The following is a 23,174-nucleotide window of genomic DNA, read 5'->3' as shown; positions in this document are numbered from 1 at the left end:
TAAAAGTCTAATTTTAAAAGTGTGTAGGAACGCTGTCTTAATATATAATAAAAATCAATAGAATAATACACAGAGGTACAATTTCTACAGCCACTGCCATGGCTAAATTAGTACAGCTAGCTGGATTACGGCAACAACAACTGCTTTACGACAGCTACGGTAAGTCTCAAGGGACACATTTCCTGACACGAAAATAGCTTCATTAGCACCAGTTAGCACGCTAAGACAACAAAACCTGTGGCACAGATCTGTTCTCATTGTGATTTTTTGGAATGAGAAGGCTTCAACAAGCCGTTAGCGGAGTAAAAGCCACCATTTAGGCTAACAAGTAGAAGAGTGGAACAGGTGTATGAGGAAGAGCAGGTTAATAAAGTTGGTTTTACTAGTGACAGCGATGATCGAATGAAGTTAGGACTGCCTCCTTCAGACTAGTGAGCTCCTTGTTGATGCCATCTGTTTCTATGGCTAATAGCCCTCAGTTACTGATGACCAGCACACCACTGAAAAACATAGCAGGCCACCTGCAGGTCTGTGTGCGACACATGTTTTCTATAATCAGGTACTACTACGATCATAAGGTCGTGCAAGGACTCGAGCGCTGAAATTACTATGAAATCCCATCACCCACTCTTAAACCATTTTAAACTAGGGCCTTCACCCAGTGTTGACAGTCTCACCAGGGCCACATACATGCTGTATAGTATCTTAAACGTGATAATCCCAAAGGCCCACCACATCCACTGAAATGAGAGCATGGCTCTCCTCCATCCTGTGTCCCACTGAGCTGTAGCTACTGATGTGTTGAGATCAAGCTCTTCTGCCAGCTGCGTGGGAGGCATTATGCATTTTAGGAAACAGCAGCTGAATGATCATTTATTTGTTACATGAGATGCCCACATTATTCTAATCCTGTACCGATAGGCCTTTCATTGTTGGGTAGCTGGGAATACGGCCCATTCTGAGTGCCCTAAAATTAACAAGAATCCATTTTAAGCACCCCACTTGCAGCTCATTCCCTCCTTGTCAGAATTAATGAATATTCTTTGTTTCATCTTGAGGTGCTCATTTCAAATATGATCTAAGGTCTGACATCAAGCACATGTGGACCACCTGGGTCTCTCTCCATTAATTAAGCGAGACGTGATGTCCGTAAGAAGGCACGGCGCCTTTTTGTTTCAGCGCACTGAACGTCTTGATTGGATCTCCTGATGCATCATTCATAAATCAAAGAGCGCGGCCTGGATGGCCTGGTTACCACTACAAAGCCAAACAGCACACCGGGAGTTACTTATTATTCATATCACTCAATTACCCTCTAAACAACATTTCAGGGAAATAGGCAGGACATTGTGGTCGGATCAGACGGCACATTCACATTCCATTGAACACACAAATGCCAGAACAGTCCTGCTTTGATTTTATGTTTATACTGTAGAAGCAGTTGAAGTGGCCTATCCTTTCCTAGAGTTCTGAGATTAAACGTTAGTTTGTTTTAAAATATACCTGTCCAAGCCGTTTGAAATTGATGCTGCAACGATTAAAGAAACTGAACTTATAGAAACATTATTTCACATTATTTCTTTCCAAGGCCGACCCTAAGGGGGATAAAGGGAAGAACCTTCTGGGGCCCCGCCAACCTGGTCAGCAAAATCACGGTCCACTGTAAAGTCAAGCTGTCATAACCAGAGTTTATTTTTAACATGAATGATTACCACCCAATCAAAGCAACAAAGCATGAATTTAATGATTCTGTTGTCTTTTCACACTGAACTAAACCATCTGGAACTAAAGCTAGGCCATGAAGTTCACCAAAGTCAAGATCCCAGAAGATAAAACAGAAAAAGCTGAGATGATTTCAATGCTAAATTTGTGAAAAGAGCAACAATATGGTATATCAATGTCAAAAATATGTGACTAAAATAGGTCTGAAGTGGCAACACAGTGGAAAAATGGGCAAAAATCAGCAAAATGGGAAAACCTGACAAAAATAAGTGAAATGGGCAAAGTCTAGAAAAAAGAAGCGGCAAAAATTAGATAAAAGCAACTTAAATGGGCAAGAAGTGGCAAAATGGGATATCAATGTCAAAACTTAGGGGTCTACAATGGTCAAAAAATGGCAAAACAGAGGACAAATCTGCAGAGATCAGCAAAAGGGAAAAAATCTAGGGGAAAAAGTGGCTAATATGGGAAAAGAGGCAAATCAGGATATCTGTAACAAAAAAGGTGACTAAAATAGGTCTGAAGTGGCAAAACAGAGGAAAAATGGCCAAAAATTTGTTAAATTGGCTAAATCTGGTTTAAAAAGTGGAAAATATGAATTAAAAAAGTTCAAAGCAACTAAAACAGGCAAAGAGAAGTGAAATGGGCTGGAAATGTAAAAAAAAAAAAAAATACTAAAATGGGCAAAACAATGAAAAAAATAGCATAAATCTTCAAAATGAGTAAAATCTGACAAAAAAATAAGTGAAAAGCAACTCTACTGGGCAAGAAGTGTCAAAAATAGGATATAAATGTAAAAAAAAAGTAACTAAAATACGTCTAAAGTTGTAACACAGTTGACAAAGGGTCGAAAATCTGCAAAATGAGTAGAATCTAGAAGAAAAGGAGTGGCAAAAATTAGATAAACGCAACTTTAAAGGGCAAGAAGTGGGAAAATGGGAAATCAATGTCAAAATTTAGGGTCTACAATGGTTAAAAAATATGGAAAAAAGTGGCTAATATGGGAATAAAGAGGCTAATCGGGATATCAGTGACAAAAAGGAAGTGACTGCATCGGGTATAAAATGGCAAAACAGAGGAAAAATGGCTGAAAAACAGCAAAATTGGCTAAATCGTGTTTAAAAAGTAGAAAATATGGATAAAAAAAGTTCAAAGCAACTAAAATGTGCAAAAAGAGGCAAGATGTGATGAAAATCTCAAAAAGAAGATACTAAAACGGGCAAAACAGTGGAAAAAAATGGGCAAAAATCTGTAAAATGGGTAAAACCTGACAAAAGTGAGTGAAAAGCAACTAAAGTGGGCAAGAAGCTGCAAAAATGGGATATAAATGTCAGAAATAAATGACCAAAATGGGTCTACAGTGGCAAAAACTGTTGAAAAATGGGCAATACATGTCCCCCTTTTTTTTCCAACAAGAATGATTTCTGAATAAGTCCCAGTGTCCTCTGGGAATTCTGTCCTGATGACACAAAAAGTGACTTTATCGTCAGAAATAGCGGAGCATACACTGCATAATGTCAAAATTAGACATAGTGAGCTAATTATGAATTTAATTGTAAGATGATTTGTAACTTCTCTGGTCGGCTTCTTTCATTGGGAGTAACTTTAAATCCTGTCCGTCAATCTGGGGGATTATAAAAGCATGCCAAGTTGCACGTAGTCTTTGAATAAAGATGTTAAGCACATATCCCCGTCTGCCTCAGATTTCATGCTGCTCATGCCTCCCTCCCCGGCGTATTTAAATGTAAGGCCTAATTTTCTACTTGGGCTGCATCTTCAAAAATATGATAAGAGGGCTGCAACTTTAGTGAATAGATTTTTATGCAACTTCTCAGCATTGACAACCTGTTTAAGAGGGAGTGAAGATTGGATTTTCTGTTCTATTCACAAATGAAGAGGAGGATTTGACTTTCTTCTCCTTTCTTTTTTTTAAGTGATCTTTGTAATAATTTTACACCAGAAATAAAAGGAGGAAGACAAAGCACCATGTTGTGTGGCTCCCAGCCAAACAGCGGACTAGTCCTTCAGCACACTATTCACCCTCCTTTTCTAAGGTTAGCAGGTCGCTGATGCACCTTGCACCCTTCCCTCCATCCCTTAATTCTAACGCTTGTACCTCTCTCCTGAAAGAAAAAAAAGTGTAGAGAAAGCTTCAAACACTTGCAATCAAAGCAAAGTGCTTTCATCATTTCCCAGCTAAGTGCAGCAGCTTTCTCCCAGCTGCTCGTCGACCGCTCATGTAATCACGCAGAGACACGGGCTGAGGTGGGTGGGATACAGATACTGTTCTGGGGCACTGCAGGGCACTGTCACGCTACAGTGTGTTTTCTTGAGTTTGAACGGCGGCATTTAAAGGCTTATTTACTCCCATTCCCTAAATTTGTTTAACATGGTTTGTGCAGCCAAATTGAAATGTGTACCTCAGCTCGTCAACAGAAGTTACACTGGGGATAAGATTACAAAAGAGTGGATGAAATTTCTGCAACCATTTGATCACTTTTTGTAACAGGGCCATTCTGTTGAGCTATACTTCCTACAGCAGTGACACCATCCATGTGGTTGTAAGTTGGGAACTGGTGGGGTCACTGGTTGAAGTACTGGTTGGACCTGGTTGCTGTAGAGTTGCTAGTTTGCTTCCTGACCACTGCCAAGGTGTCCTAGAGTATACCACCGTATTGCAAAATACCAACATCAATTTTAGGACTTACCGCTCAGCTCTACCTTATACAGTGCCATTAAAAGTATAGATGTTTTACCATTTTACTTATTTTACACATCAATCATGGTCAATATATTTGTGTTCACAAAAATGTCAAAGATTGGATTGGATTGTATTGGATTGCGTTGTGGGTTTTGACTCGACATTCCCCGTATTTTTAAACTATTTCTGTGTCGCATTTTCTGTTTGCTTTGGCTCATTGTCTTACTGAAAAAGCAATCTTCTCCCCAGCTGTAGTTCTCCTGCAGACTAAATAAGAATGTCTTTCAGGATTCTCCTATATTTTGCTGCATTCATTTTACCCTACCAGTATCGGCTGCCTAGAAGCATCCCCACAGCATGATGCTGCCACCGCGTGCTTCACAGTGAGGACGGAGTGTTTGGCTTCTTGTCTGATGGCCAAAAATATCTATTTTGGTCTCTTCAGACCAAAGGACTTTCTTCCACTTGACCTTGGAGTCTCCCACATGCCTTTAGGTGAACTCTAGTCCAGACTGAATCTGAGTTTTCTCCAACAGTGTCTTTCTCTTTGCCACTCTCCCATAAAGCTTTGACTGGTGAAGAACCCGGCCAACAGCTGTTATCTGCAGAGTCTCTCCCATCTCAGCTGCTGAAGCTTGTAACTCCTTCAGAGTTGTCGTGGGTGTCTTGGTGGACTCTCTCACTAGTCTCCTTCTTGTACAGTTTGTGAGGACGGTCTGATGTGGGCAGATTCCTGCGTATTACTTCAGTTTCTTGATGATGGATTTAACTGAACTCTGGTGGATGTTCAGAGCCTTTGAAATGCTTTTGCATCCATCCCCCGACATGTACTTTTTAAAAACCTTTTCTCTGAGGCTTTTGGAGTGTTCTTTTGTCTTCATGGTGTAATGGTAGCTATGAATACTGATTAACCGGTGACTGGACCTTCCAGAGACAGGTGTCTTTACACTACAGTCACTTGAGACACTACTACTTGCACCAAACATTAATAAAATGGTAAAACATCCAAAGGGGGGAACACTTTGGTGCTGTATGTTATAATCTTTTCTATTATGTTTTTTCAAAACAACATACTCTCTTGAATCAGAGAGCTCTGTCTCTGGCAGAGTTCAGAGGGGACAATAGGACATAGGTCTACATTTTTATTTGCTGCAGTTAGAGTCAGGGCATTGTAAAAGGGTCTAAATTACCCTCTGGTGTTCAGTCTGTTGTGGCTGGTGTGAAAAAAGCATTCAGACAAGCCGAAGAATAAAAACACATTAGGAGTAAATAGTGGCTCCCTGACAAGAAATGCCTTTTGAAGCTGTCAAATGTAGGCCAGGAGGGCTATAAAAATATCTGCTACCAGACTTACCTCTGCCAGAGCGTGCGACTATTTATTTTAGGAAAGCAGGTAGTCAGTTCACTGACTTTTTCTACTTACATCAGGTTTGAAAGCATGCTGAGGGGAAAAATGGGTCCAAGTGGGATTTTGTTGTAGACCACTGATGTGTGTCTTTATCTCTGTTTCTAAGGTGTTTGCTAACAGGGCCTGACATGACGGAGGCAAACGAAACCAACATTTTCTTTCTGATAGTCAGCAGCCTCTACAAAAGCCTTTTAAAAAACATGTTTATATGAGTGCCTCTCACCCCAGCCGAATGTACCGTGCAGTATGAAATAAATGGACTCCCACAGCTGACACGACACGGAGATTTCTACTGTCAGAGAAACCCACATCCATCATGCACAAATTATCTGGTCCCTCTTTGTTTGGCTCAGCGGGGGTTTACTGTGACTTTGTGACACCCCATGTGTTGCTTTCTCTTGCATGCTGAAAGAGAGCAGCTATGGAGGCAGAATATGCTCACCACTTGGTGCCTCAACAGTACTTCAAACTGATCCGGGCTCAACAGACTGCAAGTGAACTCCACTGCTGCTGCCACGTGCAAGAAGTCTTGGCTGAAGATAAGAATCTCTGCTTCTTACTTGCTTGGTGGGCATGAAAAACACCTCTTTACTTGAACGTTACACAGCATAAATATCAGTCCAAAATAAAAAAGCCTTTTCATAAGGCTGAATTCACTTCTTCTGAACACTTTAGAGTTGAAAATTGGCCTCCCATTAACGTCCAAAACACGTACCTCAGTTGGAGCTCTGCAGACTTTTAATCACATTCAAACTTACGTCAAATTGTATCCCATTAAATCTTCTCGGGGTAGCTGAACTGAATCGGAGGTGGGCCGTGAATTATGCATCAACTGCGAGATGACATCAGTTCCAAAACATGCACATACTTCTCAGCAAGAAAGGTTATGTCCTCTTATTGTCTGCAATTATTCACTTGAAAACATTTCGTCACAAAGCATGCATGGCTATTAATAGACGATTCTGTCATTGTGGTGTGTGCGTCCTGCGTGAGATGTATTTTGTCCTCGCTGTGTTTTGCACCGCTGTCAAGTTTTGAAACAAGTTTAGAGACACAAGATGGTTTTCAGAGAAAGAGCTCCAAGTCTGCGGTACACAGCAGTAATTCCCACACGGTGAGATGTTTGCTGCTCAGTCCTGTTGGTATTCCGTGTTTGGTGTGCAGTAATTGGAGAACAGCTTCAAGGCTTCCTCCAGTGACCTCATTACCCCAATTAAATTTGTAGCCGTCTTTGAAAACAGTCCATCTCATGAAGTGATGTCTGATTATCACTCCTGGTTCAAATGGGGTTGAGAGATGCAGCTGAGGAAGCAGGGCAGGGACACATGGCTGCACCTTTTATAGTGATGCAGTGGGTTCCTTAACCAAAATACTAGTAAGTACAGATGCATGATGATGGATTTTTACTGCTATAATATGTGCTGATATTTACATATTAATCTTAGCAGATACTAATATTAACACCAACATATAGAGTTCAATAATAAAACATCAATCCTTAAAATAGACTTTAAAGTTTGAGGGATGTGGATGAGCAGAGAAAAAAACAGCCTAAAACTTCAAAGACATGCATTCTGAAGGTCAGTATTTAAAGCAGATATAGGCTATTAACAGCAATATGTAGGCTGGTATTCTGAACTGATATAAGCTGATATTTACAGAAAATATATACTGTGTATATTTACAGCTAATATAGGACAATATTTACAGCCATATTAGCCAAAATTTACAACATATACAGTGCCTAACAAATTTATTAGACCACCTGTCATATTTGTCTCAAAGACCATCCAGCATCATGAAGTGCTTTAATGCGGACTCTTTCATTTTCAGTGAGCTCTCAACATTTTACCATTTTGAACAGGAAAGAGGAATTTCAAACTGAATTCACCCAAATTTGAGCTGGCTCACTGGGCTTCTCTGAGAAGTCAGAAATGAATCAAGCATAACATTCAACCACTAAAACTAATTTTTCTGTTCAGGAATGCAAGTAAATAACTATAATTTGACATATTAATCAAGAAATATTAATGTGCTTTACTATTTTTTCAGTTTTTTTATAAATCAGTACATTTGAAAATTCATGGATAACAATAATAATTCTATTTTAGCATTAAAAACATTATTTGGGTTAAAGGGCTTCTACATATTGGTGTATCAACCATTGCAGAAACATCAAAAATGATTTTGTTAATTACCAATGCTGTTAATTTAGGGCAGCTGTTGTATAAACATTACTTTGGTTAGGGTTAGAGAGGTCTAATAAATTTGTTAAGCACTGTATATAAATAGGCCAATATAGGCCAATTTTTACAAAGGATATAGGCTGATATTTACAGAGGATATAGGCTGGTATTTACAAAGGGTATAAGCTGATATTTACAGAGGATATAGTCCGGTATTTACAGAGGATATAGGCTGGTATTTACGGAGGATAAAGACTGATATGTACAGAGGATATAGGCTGATATTTACGGAGGATACAGGCTGGTATTTATGGAGGATATAGGCTGATATGTACAGAGGATATAGGCTGATATTTACAGAGGATATAGGCTGATATGTACAGAGGATATAGGCTGATATTTACAGAGGATATAGGCTGATATTTACAGAGGATATAGGCTGATATGTACAGAGGATATAGGCTGACATGTACAGAGGATATAGGCTGATATTTACAGAGGATATAGGCTGACATGTACAGAGGATATAGGCTGATATTTACAGAGGATATAGGCAGATATTTACAGAGGATATAGGCAGATATTTACAGAGGATATAGGCTGATATGTACAGAGGATATAGGCAGATATTTACAGAGGATATAGGCTGACATGTACAGAGGATATAGGCTGATATTTACAGAGGATATAGGCTGACATGTACAGAGGATATAGGCTGATATTTACAGAGGATATAGGCAGATATTTACAGAGGATATAGGCTGATATGTACAGAGGATATAGGCAGATATTTACAGAGGATATAGGCTGACATGTACAGAGGATATAGGCAGATATTTACAGAGGATATAGGCTGGTATTTACGGAGGATATAGGCTGATATGTACAGAGGATATAGGCAGATATTTACAGAGGATATAGGCTGACATGTACAGAGGATATAGGCAGATATTTACAGAGGATATAGGCAGATATTTACAGAGGATATAGGCAGATATTTACAGAGGATATAGGCTGATATTTACAGAGGATATAGGCAGATATTTACAGAGGATATAGGCTGATATTTACAGAGGATATAGGCTGGTATTTATGGAGGATATAGGCTGATATTTACAGAGGATATAGGCTGATATTTACAGAGGATATAGGCTGGTATTTATGGAGGATATAGGCTGATATTTACAGAAGATTTAGGCTGATATTTACAGAGGATATAGGCTGATATGTACAGAGGATATAGGCTGATATTTACAGAGGATATAGGCTGATATTTATGGAGGATATAGGCTGATATTTACAGAGGATATAGGCTGACATGTACAGAGGATATAGGCAGATATTTACAGAGGATATAGGCAGATATTTACAGAGGATATAGGCTGACATGTACAGAGGATGTAGGCAGATATTTACAGAGGATATAGGCAGATATTTACAGAGGATATAGGCAGATATTTACAGAGGATATAGGCTGACATGTACAGAGGATATAGGCAGATATTTACAGAGGATATAGGCTGACATGTACAGAGGATATAGGCAGATATTTACAGAGGATATAGGCTGATATTTACAGAGGATATAGGCAGATATTTACAGAGGATATAGGCTGACATGTACAGAGGATATAGGCAGATATTTACAGAGGATATAGGCAGATATTTACAGAGGATATAGGCAGATATTTACAGAGGATATAGGCTGACATGTACAGAGGATATAGGCAGATATTTACAGAGGATATAGGCTGACATGTACAGAGGATATAGGCAGATATTTACAGAGGATATAGGCAGATATTTACAGAGGATATAGGCAGATATTTACAGAGGATATAGGCAGATATTTACAGAGGATATAGGCAGATATTTACAGAGGATATAGGCAGATATTTACAGAGGATATAGGCTGACATGTACAGAGGATATAGGCAGATATTTACAGAGGATATAGGCAGATATTTACAGAGGATATAGGCAGATATTTATGGAGGATATAGGCTGATATTTACAGAGGATATAGGCAGATATTTACAGAGGATATAGGCAGATATTTACAGAGGATATAGGCAGATATTTACAGAGGATATAGGCTGACATGTACAGAGGATATAGGCAGATATTTACAGAGGATATAGGCAGATATTTACAGAGGATATAGGCAGATATTTATGGAGGATATAGGCTGATATGTACAGAGGATATAGGCAGATATTTACAGAGGATATAGTTCGGTATTAACAGAGGATATAGGCCACTATTTACAGAGGATATAGGAGGATATTTACAGAGGAAATATGCTAATATATTCAGGGGACATTGGCTGGTATTTATGGATGATTTTGGCTAATATGTACAGAGGATATAGGCTAATATTTACAGCTAATATAGGCTGATATTTACAGCTGATAGAGGTTGATAATTGCAGCCTATATATGCCGATATTTACAGCTAATATAGACTGATATTTAATGTCAATAGAGACCAATAGTTAGAGCCAATTTTGCCCATTATTTACAGCTGATGTAGGCTTGTATAGAAGAAATTTAGTGCCAACATTTAAGCCGATATTGGCCAATATTTAAAATCGATATATGCAGACGTTCATAGCTGATCTTGGCAGGTCAGCCTAGGTATCACTGGGGTTCCAATTTATTTTTTTCACCAAAAATAGATCAAATGTTTTGATCACACATTTTCAAATCTGCAGATACTAATATCATGCTGATTATATTGTAAATCCCTGGAAATATGTGCTTGTTAAAAAATAGTTTTTTAGGTATTTGAATATCTTGAAAAATAAATGGTGGTATGAAAACATACGTGTTCATGTAAGTAAACACCATATATATGTATACACACATGGGATGGGGGATTAAGGTGGCCATGTCCCGTAGGCTATTATTTTCAACACACACATGTATACTTGAAGCCAACTTTATTGATAAATAAGGATGCCAGAGAGGAAAGAGCCCACTAGAGAACATCTATGAGCAAGGGAAAGCTTTTAACCTCCAAACCAAGGAACAACATGTGCAGCAAAACATCTGTACAGGGATACTGTCAAACAGCTACATTAGTCATATGAGACATAATAATTTCTGTAGTTTGCTGTTAACACAAAGAAGTCCTGCCTTATTTTTCGCTCTTGTGCAGGGAAAAGTCTCAGGTTGATACAATCAGTCAAAACCAGAAGCACTGACTAGAAACCAGGGTCCTAAACTCTGCAAGAGAGGGTAGGACTTCAACCTTTAGAGTTTGTTGGAGGGTGCTCCATGAGCTTGGGGCTTCAAAGGAAAATGCCGTTTTGCCAAGTTCAGTGCAAGCTCAAGGAACTTTAAGAACTAACCAATCAGTGGAGCAGGTCATGTGAGTGCTTGAACTCCAGCAAATCTAAGATGTAAGGTGGTAGTTTTCCAATGAGGGCCTTAAAAATGTATAAAAACCAATGTCTGCTGCGCCTATTGTCAAGGAAGACCAACCAACCTTCTCATATAGGACACAATGATGAGTGGTCTATCCATCAGCAGTTATAAATCTGATAGTGGAGTGATAGACAGAACCCAAGGACTGGAGCGTTGAAGCTGCTGCATGACTTTAAATTACATCTCCATAATCACCAACTGATAGGAGCACAGCTTCAACTATTGTCTTCCCACAGAGACAATAGAAACTTGATTTGTTTCTGCACAGGAAGACAATTTTCCACCTCAGCTTGGAGGTCAGAGTCCAGATAAAGTGATAAAAACTGGTTAGAGAGTGGCAGAAATGGGCGATAAGTGTCAAAATGGGTTGTGGAGTGGCAGCAAAAGGATAAAAATAGGCAGGGAAAGAGGTAAAATGTTGCAAAAACTGGTAAAAGAGGAAAAAAGGGGCATTAAGTTTAAAAAATGGGTTAAAAAGTGGCAAAAATGGATAAAAGTGGCACAAGGGGGATTACAAATGCAGGAATAGTGGTTTAAAATTGATTAAAGAATGAAATAATGGACAAAAAAGTATCAAAATGGGTTAATGTTTAGCAAAAAATAGCCTGGCAATGTTGTGAAAAGTGGTTAATGAGTAGCACAAAGCGGCAATGATTGGCAAGAATGATTAAAAGTGGCAAAATGTTTAAAAATGGGTCAAGAGTGGCAAAAAATATTGCAGAAATGGACAAATGAAGTAGTGAACAGGGGTAAAAAGTGTAAAAAATCAGTCAATATTGTTGCTAAATCTCAATTTTTGGAGGGGGGGGCTGCATTTTAGATGATAGATCTCACTGGTAATGCCAATAATAATGCTACATTAAAGGAACATTGCACTGATCTTGAACCTGGAAAGGCCGATATGGAAAAGGAATATTGCACAAAACTTTCAAAAATTCAAATCCTAGTTTGAGTGGTTCTAAAATGGACTTGGCCTATCAATATGGAGGATTTTTGTTTCTGTTTTAGACTGTTGTCTGTATATTTAGATCACATATCACCAATTAAAAGTCCTGATGTTAATGCTATCAGTATTTCAGCGTGACTTTAATCTATTTGGCTCTGGATTCAGAAGCAGCAACAAAAACACGTCTTTTGTTGAGAACAGTAGGATGTGATCAAAGATGACCTCATTCCTGCAGATGTTTTGAAAGCCCAGCCTGTGCTTTAGCGTTTGTGTGAGTCATTAAGTAAGATACTTTAAGATCATTTCTCATCTCATCGCTCCTTCACTCCAGGGAGAACACCATCACACAATTTCAACACATTTGCATAACTACCGACTGTCCTTTTAAGATATTCTCCTTTCAGATCTCACTGCGTTTTTCGCTGCTTTTCACGTTGTTGTTCTGTTTTTCCCGAGGTTTAATGTAGCTCAAAGTTGTCGGGTGTTTTTAACCACAACTTTACAAAGAGTTTTGTTTCTTAATGCTTCGTTTCTACACATGTTAGACGAGATTTATCTCAAATTTAAGGTTTAGGACTTTTAAAAGTTTTACAGGTGTATGACATTATTTCTTTTGAACACAAGTTTCACAAACTGAGTTCATAATGTTGATCATTCTGAGAGAACTGACATGTTTTCCACACCGTGTATCATTAGGATTTTAATTGGAACACTTTAAAGCTTGTCATTGTTATCTACAGGAAGCTTATTTAGAAACTGGCAGCTTTGGAGATGCTTGAAACAGCGCCGTGTTGAGCTCAGAAATGCTGTTTTTATGCCTCTGCAGCAGCAACAGCTGAAAGCAGGAGGTGCTGTGTTCTCCAGCTTGTCCAAGCTATTCTTAGAAACGCAACATCTCAGGAACTCTGTGAGGGATGTGTGTCAAAGTTTGCATTTGAGGAGGAAATCCTTAGATTTTGGATTTCAAAGGTCAGACCTCAAGGTCATTTGGCCTCATGTTCACCCCAGAATTTAATATCTCGCTTTGAGGAATTGCAAACTCTGCTCAAGGTCAAAGGTCGAGGCTTCTTTGGCCTCATGTTTGTCCCTAGCTTGTAACTGTAGGATCCCAAGCCCTTTTTGACTGATCTTTACATTTTGGGATGCATGATAGCAGATTTTTTTTTGTGCTGTTACCCACAGGTGCATCTAAATGCAGTAGAATATAGTGGAAAATTAATTTATTGAAGTAGTTCCATTGAAAAAGTAAAATTCACAGATCAGTGACAACGCGTGGATCTTGAGCCACATGTGGCTCTTTTATGATGATTTGTGGCTCTTTTATGTCTTGATTTAAAATAGAAAACAGAAAGCTTAAAACAGAGAAACTTTGACCTCACAAATCATTCATTGTAACTCACATTAATCAGTTTCTTTCCCACACTTACACAGAACGCTCTAATTGTCAAACTTTATTATCAACCTTTATTTTTGGTCTGTACATTCCATTGCCATTATTTGCAATTTTTTGCCCCTTTTTCCCCTTTTTGTTACTTTTATCCAGTTTTTACCTCTTTTATTCTGCTTTTTGATATTTGCAGTGTTCCCTTTTTTCCAGTTTTTGCCCATTTAAGTTGCCTTTTGTCATTAAATGCTACTTTTCCCCTATGTTTGCCTGTTTTTGCCACTCTGTGGCTTTTTGCCCATTTTACTCTGTTTTTGCTATGCTTTTGCCATTTTTTGACCATTTTTGCCACCTGTCACTCAGTTTTTTTGTCACCTCTCATCCACTTCTGTCACTTTTTCCCCAGTTTTGGACATTTTATGCCAATTTCCCCCCCAATCACCCATTTTAGTCACTTTTTTTTGCCAGCTTTATTTTATTTTTATTGCCACTTTAACCCATTTTTCCACCACTTTTTGGATTGTGGCTCTTGCAATGGTATTTTTTAAATATCAGGCTCTTTGGTTGTGCAGGGTTGAGTAACACTGATTCATTACACATAAAAGGAAATATTTATTTTAATTGTAATGATTAAGGCTCACAGCTAATAAAAACCCCAAATTCAGGCATGAAGGAGCTGAACCTGGACACCAATGAGTGTAACTGAGGTGGCTGGGGTGGAGGAGGGTTGCAGCAGAATCAACAGATTGACTGTGGAGGAAAGAGGACAGATTTTAAAATATATCAGCTGCAGGATGATTGGATCCAGAGAGGTCGTGGCTGAAGAGGATTGGCTGAGAGCTTGAGTGAGTAGACGCCCATACCAGCCGATTACCAGAGCAGGAAACAGAGCGGGAAAAGGAAGACACGAGTGAAGAATTCAGAGTCAGACTCAAGGATGAACTGCTCCAAAGTAAAGGTCATTAGCTCTCGTGTTTATCCCTTGGATGCATGTACAATATCTACTAATCACCTTATGACCGAAACCACCCTAGCCCTTCTTTCTCCAACACTGTCCTTTCACTGTCAGGCAGTTGTATACCTTATGGAGCCATCTAACTGCCAGGTGGGAGTTCTAGTTGAATCTATACACAAGTTTACAAGGTGACTGATGAAACCATGAACTTGCTGAGGAGAACAGCTGGGACGTACAGACTTTAGAAATGTGTTGGGTAATTTTCATGCTAGATGCATGGTTTCATTCTATTCTTTTCCACTCATGCAGCCCACATGGAAATCCTCCAACCAGCAGTGAAAATTGGACAACATCACTAGACAGTCATCCTCAAAGTTGCACACTGACCAATTGATTGAGTTGAGGCCATTTGCAGGCGACAACCTCGGATAGAAAGAGGGAATCAATGCCTGTTTGTCCACTTCTTTGCTCATTAAGGAACCTCTATTCACATCAGGGTCCGCATACGACAAAGAAAGCTCACAAGTGCACATTTTCAGTCCGCGGAGGGTGGTTTTTCCTCCTCCTCAAAGCCCTCCCCCTCATCGAAATTCTCCTCACAGAAACGTTGAGCCAGAGGCCAAAGTCTTGACAGGGCTGGCCCAGTGAGAGGGAAATCAAACGGGTCCTTTTTTTTAGATACAGCCAGGGAGGCCTGCTTACCTGCCCGTCTTTCCTCCACATAACTTTTTAGTTCAGAACGACTAGAAGCAGGTTTACCATCCATTCATCCACTTTTCTGATTCAGGGTTTTGTCTTCAGCCTGTTGAATGAGAGTCCTTGGTTATTCATACGTACTGGTATTGCCTCAGATGCGTGGATTAATTCCTTTTAGACCTTCTCAGCTATGTTCGTCATTCATCTTTGTGTGGTTGGTGATAAATGGTGATAGAGTTGTTTGAATAGAGGTGTCAGATGAGGATGAAGTGCACAGATGAGTCAGCTTCTGCAACTGTTCGGACTGTTCTGAACATTCTGCTTGCAGACTTGTTTTTCAGCTCATATCTTTGATTAAACTGTGGTTAGACCTGGTCATCTAGTGGTTCTACCTGCTCACCCCATGTTAAGAGGCTGCTGTCCTCAAAGTCCACGGTCCAAGTTTCCTACCACTTTTATTGTCCTACTTTTCAAAAACATAAATCTTTGAATAAAATGTAATAAAAATATTCTAGCCTTCCTGGAGGAGACTGCAACAATCGATCCTTTTCCATTGAAAGTAAGGACCTTGTTTGTACAAGGTCTCAATCTTGCAGCTTTAAACCAAATGAAGTGGGATGTTGTCCATTTCTAGTGCTCAGATATTTTTCACAAAATATTTTCTCTTCTAAATTATCTTGAAAAACACTTCTACACATATAACCCTTAAGAGGTCCTTTCACATGCTAACACATTTGTCCCTAATGACTAAAAATGCATGCTCACCAAAAACTGCTGCAGAAATAATATATATTAAGATTTGTTTTCCATTTTTCAACAAGTCAGTCTTTTTATACCACTTTAGCCTGAAATATACGTATCAAAATCTTTCATGGATTCTGTGACTTTAACACTTTACAGAGACACTTGCAGGAAGCGGTTTAAGTGTGAAATTTTGCAGCATGCTTTAAATGGGGAAAAAAGTAGCACCCTCTGGTGGACAAATATAAAATAAAACATTGAAAGCTAGTAGTCCAAAATGAACTCTTAACATAAAGGAATGCATTTGATTTTGTTAAGATAAATGTGGAATCAAAAATGTCATTTTCAATGGCTTTCAATGGGACATTTTTGGTCCTTAGGAGCAAATGTGTCAGTTTTTTTGTAGCTTAGCCATTTTAGGCTAATTTATGGAACTGAGATGACAATTCTAAACTTTTTAAAATTAACATATTCTGGCAAATTTGAGCTTTATTCCTTCAACACAGCCCAAATGGTTTGAAACAAAACTGAGTGGCACAAAATGCCCCTAGGATCTCTCTAGGGTTAAATCAATTCTCTGTATTTGGGGATCTTTATACAAAGGATTGACTGAATGTGCAGCACATTGTGTATAAACAGTGCCATGGACCTTTTGCATATGATGTCACACTGTCACACACACAAAAAACAATGCAAATATGGGTCAAAAAGTGGCAACAAATGTAAAATGTGGAAAAAATGATTGAAAAGCAGCAAAAAAGTTGTTAAAAACAGCAAAAAGGGTCACAAAAAAAAATTTAAAAGAGGGCTGCGATGAGCAAAAAATGTAAAATGGACATTGCAGATGTGGGTACAAAGTATCAACAAATGGCAAAAAGGACAAAAATTTGAAAATATGCACAAAAAATGGCCAAAAATTGGAAAAATTGCCGATAATGAGCAAAAATTAGGGCTGAACGATTAGCAAAAATAATCTGATTGCGATATTTTTCACCTATACTGTAATTGCGATTTAATATGTGATTATTTTTGGGTTCCTCATCTTATGCATTTTTCAATAAAGACAAGAAATACATTATTCTTTATTATTACCTAAACAATATTAGATAGAATACACCAGGGCGAAAAGATTTAAAAAAAAATATCTAATTGCAATTATATTTGACCATATTGCTAATTTAATAACAATTTCTGTATTGAAGAGGACGATCATTTTTAAGTCAGTCTAGTTTTAAATGAGAAAAACATATAGATTAGTAAAACTGGGATTTTTATACTTGAATGTTTGCATAATGTGCATGAAATCTCTGCTGTGAAAAAGTATGAAACCGGTATTCTGACCCATTTCAAGGTAAAGAATTATTGCAACTTTTGCGATTTGTAAATTGCAGCAGGCTATATTGCGATTTAATCTAATTTGGTATTAATTGCCCAGCCCTAGCAAACAGGGTTAAAAAGTGGCCAAAAAAGTGGCAAAAATGGCGCATGCTTGCAAAAAGAAGTGGTAAAAATGGGCAAAGAGGCAAAAACATGTGAAAGGGGCAGTAATTTGTTAAAAACTACAAAAATTAGATGGCAAAGACAGCTAAAAAGAAGTCGTTGCAGAAGTGGGGAAAAGTTGCAAAAAAGGCTAAAATTGGGTCAGCAGTCTTAAAGGTGTGCAGGAGCCCTGGAACAAGGAACCCTTTGTTTTTAGTGTAAGCTCCTGCATTCAGACCACTTCTAACCAGTAACAGCCGCCTTGTACACGGACCGGCTAGCTAAAACCAGCTAATAAAGCTTTAGTAGACGTGTGAGACCAACCATGGAGGTCCGACTTTGTCAAACCTCATGAACGTGCACACATACTGTAGGCTCCATCTTCAGAGCAGAGGTGTAAACAGTCTGAAAGACTAGCATCTGAGTATTTGTGTGGATGGATGAAGAGGTGGGGTTCCTTCTCCCAGTGAGCAACTTCAAACTGGCATTTCAGAAGTTTGCACCTAAAACACTATTTTCATAAGAACTAACAGCCAAAATCTAACAAAAGCTTGCCGTTTGGGGTGGAATCATCATGCAAATGTGACCTTAAAATCAACATAAATTTACAGACTGGCATTAACAACTGATGCAGTGCCATTTAGCACCATTCTCAGCCGTTTACATTTACTTTTTTCATTTACGACTTAAAGGAAAACACTGATGACAAAACCCATTTTTATACGGATACTAAGGCTATAACGGTTCACAGAGGTCATGTTTGAGTCCCTACCTCGGTTTGGGGTCACAGTAAGGCACGGTTTGGTTCATTGGTTCATGTCCTGAATAGGCCTTTCACACTGGCAGGGCTCTGTTCTGGTTCCTGAACCTAAATTTGAACCGGCCGGTGCGTTCAAACCGGGAAAAAATTGGTTCTGAGCCTGAAACGTCGGGTCTCAGCTGGAACCAAAAGTAGTCAGTTCTTTCTTGGGAACCGTGACATCATCAGTGGGCGTATCCTCATTCTAGATTGTGAAGAAGAGCAGAAAATGGAGAAAAAGTTCTGCTGCTCTATAGGTGTCTGAAAACACCTATAGAGAGCCGGGGGTTCAAAATAATCAAATTTAAACTGGGACAGAAACAGCAGTTTATAACAGCCAAAATTAAATTTGAATATAGACACTTTAACAACATGTTTATTTCTCATTTAGGACAAAGGCTTCGAATCATATTTTCATGAGTTAGACCTGAAAGGACAAAATGTTGGCTTTTAAACTCAAGGTGGAGAACATTTGGATTATCAGGGCAATTTTTAAGGTGTTTTCACCAAACCCTTAAGAGTTCCTTTAATATCCTCCTGCATTTGGATCATAACAAAATATGTCCACTACCCAAAAACTGCTGTAAAAATATTGTATATCATTTTTTCTCCACTTTAAATGAGTCAGTCTTTTACTACTACTTCAGCCTGAAGTATATGTATCAAATATTAATGATTTTAGGGGTTTTAACACTTTAAAGGCCAGTATGTTTACATAACTCCACATTTTTTTATTATTAAAACAAAAAACTAAAATAATCACCCTAAATACATGTCAATGAGTATTTTATTGTTATTATTATCAGGGCCTGAAATGGGTCAATTGATTTGAGTTATTGTTTTATTTATTTATTTATTTTTTGTAGTGTCAGGTTTTAAAAAACTCACACTCATAATCCTAAGGACAAAAAATGTCTGCTTGCAAAAATCAGCTGTAAAAATATATTTTCTTCTCCACTTTAAACAGGTCAGTCTTATTAAATTACCTAAGCCTGAAATATACTTATCTAAAATTAATGATATTTTGGGGATTTAAACACTTTAAAGGCGAGTAAGTTTAAAGAACTCCACATTTTTATTGAAAAAAAAAGATTCTCTAAAGTGCATTTGAAGGAGTATTTGATTATTATTATTATTATCAGACCCTGAGATTGGTCAAAGGTTGGCGGCAACCTTGACATTGAGGCATTGTTTTTTTGTTTTTGTTTTTTTTTTGCAGTGTCAGGGTAAAAAAAAAAGAAAAACTCACCCACGTGGTTCTAAGGACCAAAAAAGTCTGCTTCCTAAAGTTGCTGTAAAAAATATCGTATTTGATTTTTCCCACTTTAAACGAGTTAACTTTTAAAAACTGCTTCATCCTGAAATATACTCATCAAATATTATTGATGTTTTGGGATTTTAACCCTTTAAAGCCAGTATAGCTCTACCTTTTCTAATAGAACAAAATTGAACTTTAGTAGGAAGGCAGAAAACAGTAAGAAGTGTCAAATTATGTAGCATGGGTATGAGGGGCGCCCCCTGGTGGACAAATATGAAATAAAACATTGAAAGCTAGTAGTCTAAAATGAAATGTTAGCATAAAGGAATGCAGTAAATAATGTGAAGATAAATGTAGGGTCAAAAATGTCATTTTCATTTGTTTTCAATGGGACATTTTTGGTCCTTAGGAGGAAATGTGTCGGTTTTTGTGTAGCTTAGCCATTTTAGGCTAATTTATGGATCTGAGACGATAATTCTAAAAATGTTTAGAAGTAGATAAATTAATTTGAGCTGTTTTCATTCAACACAGCCAGAAATGACTAGTAAATAAAAACTAAATGGCACAAAATGTCCCGAGGATCACTTAAGGGTTAAAGTTCATGTTAAATAAAGGATCCCAGGTTTAAAGTTTTCTTTGTCACCGTCAGAACATAAATGCCTGTGATAAGTTTCAGCTACACTGTGCTGCTCTACCCTGCCTGTGTCAGTGACTTGTCCCTCTTCTTCAGGGGCTTCCTGCCTACATGTGGGACCTTTTCTCTGATTTCCATTGGGCGGCAGTGCCTCTATCCTCTAAGTTAAGCTGCAGTGCATCGCTGCTGCTTTCCTCATCCCTCTGTGTGAGCGTGTCAGACTCATTCCCACATCACGGATTCACTCTGCTAACATGACATAAGGAGGCTAATTTCCTCATGTGTGTTTGCTGGGTAGAGGTCCATGCGCCATGGAGAGGAAGAAGACTCCAGAGGAACGCAGGTCTGAGGAGCGTTCACATGGTACCCAAGTAAAAACAGACAAAATAAGGCAAGAACGCTTCCTACTGGCCCTTCAAAATAAAAGCTCCCTATGATGTGTGTGAAAAGCAGCCTCAGGTATGAAAAGGTGCAAACATTTTTGTGCTAATTGAGCCTGTGAGATAAAACTGATAGATCAGACAAGTGCCAGGTGGATGACTGTGCGTCCTGTGGAGTCACGTGACGCGCATGGCGCGCATAAAGATTTGCTGATTGGTGGCGTGCCTTTATTTTGACGCTAACTTCCTCTGCTCTCCGCCCCATTTCTGCACACTTGGCGCATCTCGCGTTGACTCAGCGGCACTCAGAGAGGGAGAGAGAGAGAGAGAGAGCCGCGTCCTGTGTGTCTCTTTCCTGCACATCACTTTGGAAATTTGCGCTCGTGCGGTCCTGCTGAACGCGGTGCTCACCTGCCGGGGGGCCGCGTGGAGCTGTGGAGCTGTGGAGCAGCTGATGAAATCGGATCATCAGAGTAATTGCCTCAGCATCGATCGTGTCGAGCATTCCTCTAATCAGTGTCATGATTTTCTTCCTGCTGTTTCAGAGTGACCGGCTGCAGGTGTTTCTTCAGCTCTCGTTCGCGCCAGTCAGCCCTGGCAATATGTAATTCTGGAATAGACGCTGCGTCTCTGTCGGAGAAGTGGACTATCTCTCTTCTTGGAGTCGTTGTTTTTGAGCTCGTTTGTGTTTTACTCTGAAGACTAGAGCAGCTTCTGGTGAACCGTGATGGTGTGGAGCTATCACAACTGACGGCAGAGTGTTCGCTATCATTTGGAAACTGTTTGTGGGTGAGTGAAATCCTTTTTTTCCCCCCATCTTTACGCTTCCAAAGTTGGTCAGCTGCTCGTGCTGCAGTCTGTGGGGGAGTAAAAGCAGTTTGGTTCATCCGGATTTCGCTGACATTTCATATCTCGCTCGAGCAAACGGATTCGTGATCTCTTAAGATGCGGCACTTCTTTGGAGCGAGCATGTTTGCGCATGAATCGCAGTCTGGTTTTGCTTTAGTTGCGGTGGGAAGCGTCCACGGCTGCAGTGTGACAGCGGAGTGGACTCTTTAATAAAAGCTAATCATCCAGGCTGAGTGCCTACAGCCTGTCCGCGGACACGAACTGTAAATTTTTACGCGTTGTGTTTTTCCTCCACGTTAATTGTGTAACGCTGTGCGCGTTTGCTTGTCGCTCCGGTGCGTCAGCAGTATGTGTGTTTGGATGCGTGTGCCACCGTGGGAGCGCGTTTGCTTGCGCGCGTCGGTGGATGCATGTTGGATCTGCGCACGCAGGAAGGGCGCATGTGTGTGTTGGGAGAAGGGGAGGCGAGAGGAGCCCGGTCTTAGTTATTTGAAATTATTTCTGCTGAGTGATTGCTTGGCGAGTCAGCTCTCTCAGTATCTGCTGGTATTTCCTCTCCTGCCCTGCTTCTTGGATGGCTGATGGCCTATGATTGGCTGCTCAGGCTCTGACCTGCCACTTAAACATATTTGGGGATCAGGAAGTGAAACTGATATCAAATTGGAGCAGATGCTACCTTGAAATAATGGGATGAGGATTCACTGACAATGGAATAATTAAGAATCTGCTTCCTTGCTAGTTTTATCCCTCCTTTTCATCTAGCAGTCAGACTGATGCTTTTTGTCCTCATTTCTATTTATTTTCACCATATAAGCTCAATATGAAGCAGAAAATACTCGAGCGTGCTATGCTCTCTCCCATGGAGGCTGCAGCAGTGATTGTGCACCATTTTGAAGCAGTCAGCTGAGAATATGTGCTCAGTTGGTGCTAATTTAATGGATTAAAAGCAGGACTGCTTTGCATTGATTGATTTTGGTTTAATTCTATTATTGTGCCATGCATAAGCGCCAAAAAAGGCAGAACACAAAGGTAGAATAATGCAAGTAGAATTAGCCACCGTTTCACCCTGTCATCATCATTGCATCATTTCATTCATCTGAGAGGACCTACACTCGTCACAGAAGAAAATCTATAATCTGGTAAATCACAAAGTTAACCCAGTTTCAGGAAGGATTCCTGTTCCTACCTGACTCTCTGCCTTACTGCTAAGTTAGCTTCAACATAAATCTCAGCGCCATAATCATGCAGTGTGGGTTTGAATTGGTTTTGGACTTTTTTTTTGATTGCTACAGAAAGGATACAAATCAGCTGCTAGTGCTGCAGCTAATGCTAGTTTTAACGATCAACCTTTTTCGTTAGCCTTTAAACTTTATTGATATCATGATAACTTACAGGCCGGTCAGTGCTCGGCCGACTTCTCATTCCCTCGTTAATGCTAGTCTCAATTCACTTACTGAAGCACAAACATTTACTCTTCTGCAGAGCTCACACTCATATCCTCTCTTCTGCTTAGTTATAAAAGACAAATATGGATTCTGAATGTCTGAAAACCGACCGCTGTCAAACTGTCCTGTAACCGAAAACAAAACTTCACTTCCAAGGGAGATGGTCT

General features: G+C 39.3%; 1 protein-coding gene across 5 annotated transcripts in view; it reads left to right on the top strand.

Moving 5' to 3' along the window:
• Positions 1 to 23,174, top strand: part of LOC121506478 (interleukin-1 receptor accessory protein-like 1) — a 555,282-nt gene that overhangs the window by 84,760 nt on the left and 447,348 nt on the right. The window contains exon 1 of one of the 5 annotated variants that reach the window (XM_041782311.1): positions 21,114 to 21,502. The exons of the other annotated variants lie outside the window; for them this stretch is intronic. The gene's annotated coding sequence lies outside the window, so the exon portion shown is untranslated. Of the gene's footprint in view, positions 1 to 21,113; positions 21,503 to 23,174 lie in introns of those variants that run through there. 5 annotated transcript variants of the gene reach the window in all.

The sequence above is a fragment of the Cheilinus undulatus genome, linkage group 24, assembly GCF_018320785.1.
Source record: "Cheilinus undulatus linkage group 24, ASM1832078v1, whole genome shotgun sequence".
In the NCBI taxonomy this organism is placed as follows: Eukaryota; Metazoa; Chordata; class Actinopteri; order Labriformes; family Labridae; genus Cheilinus; species Cheilinus undulatus.
This window is presented reverse-complemented; position numbering and strand designations above follow the sequence as displayed.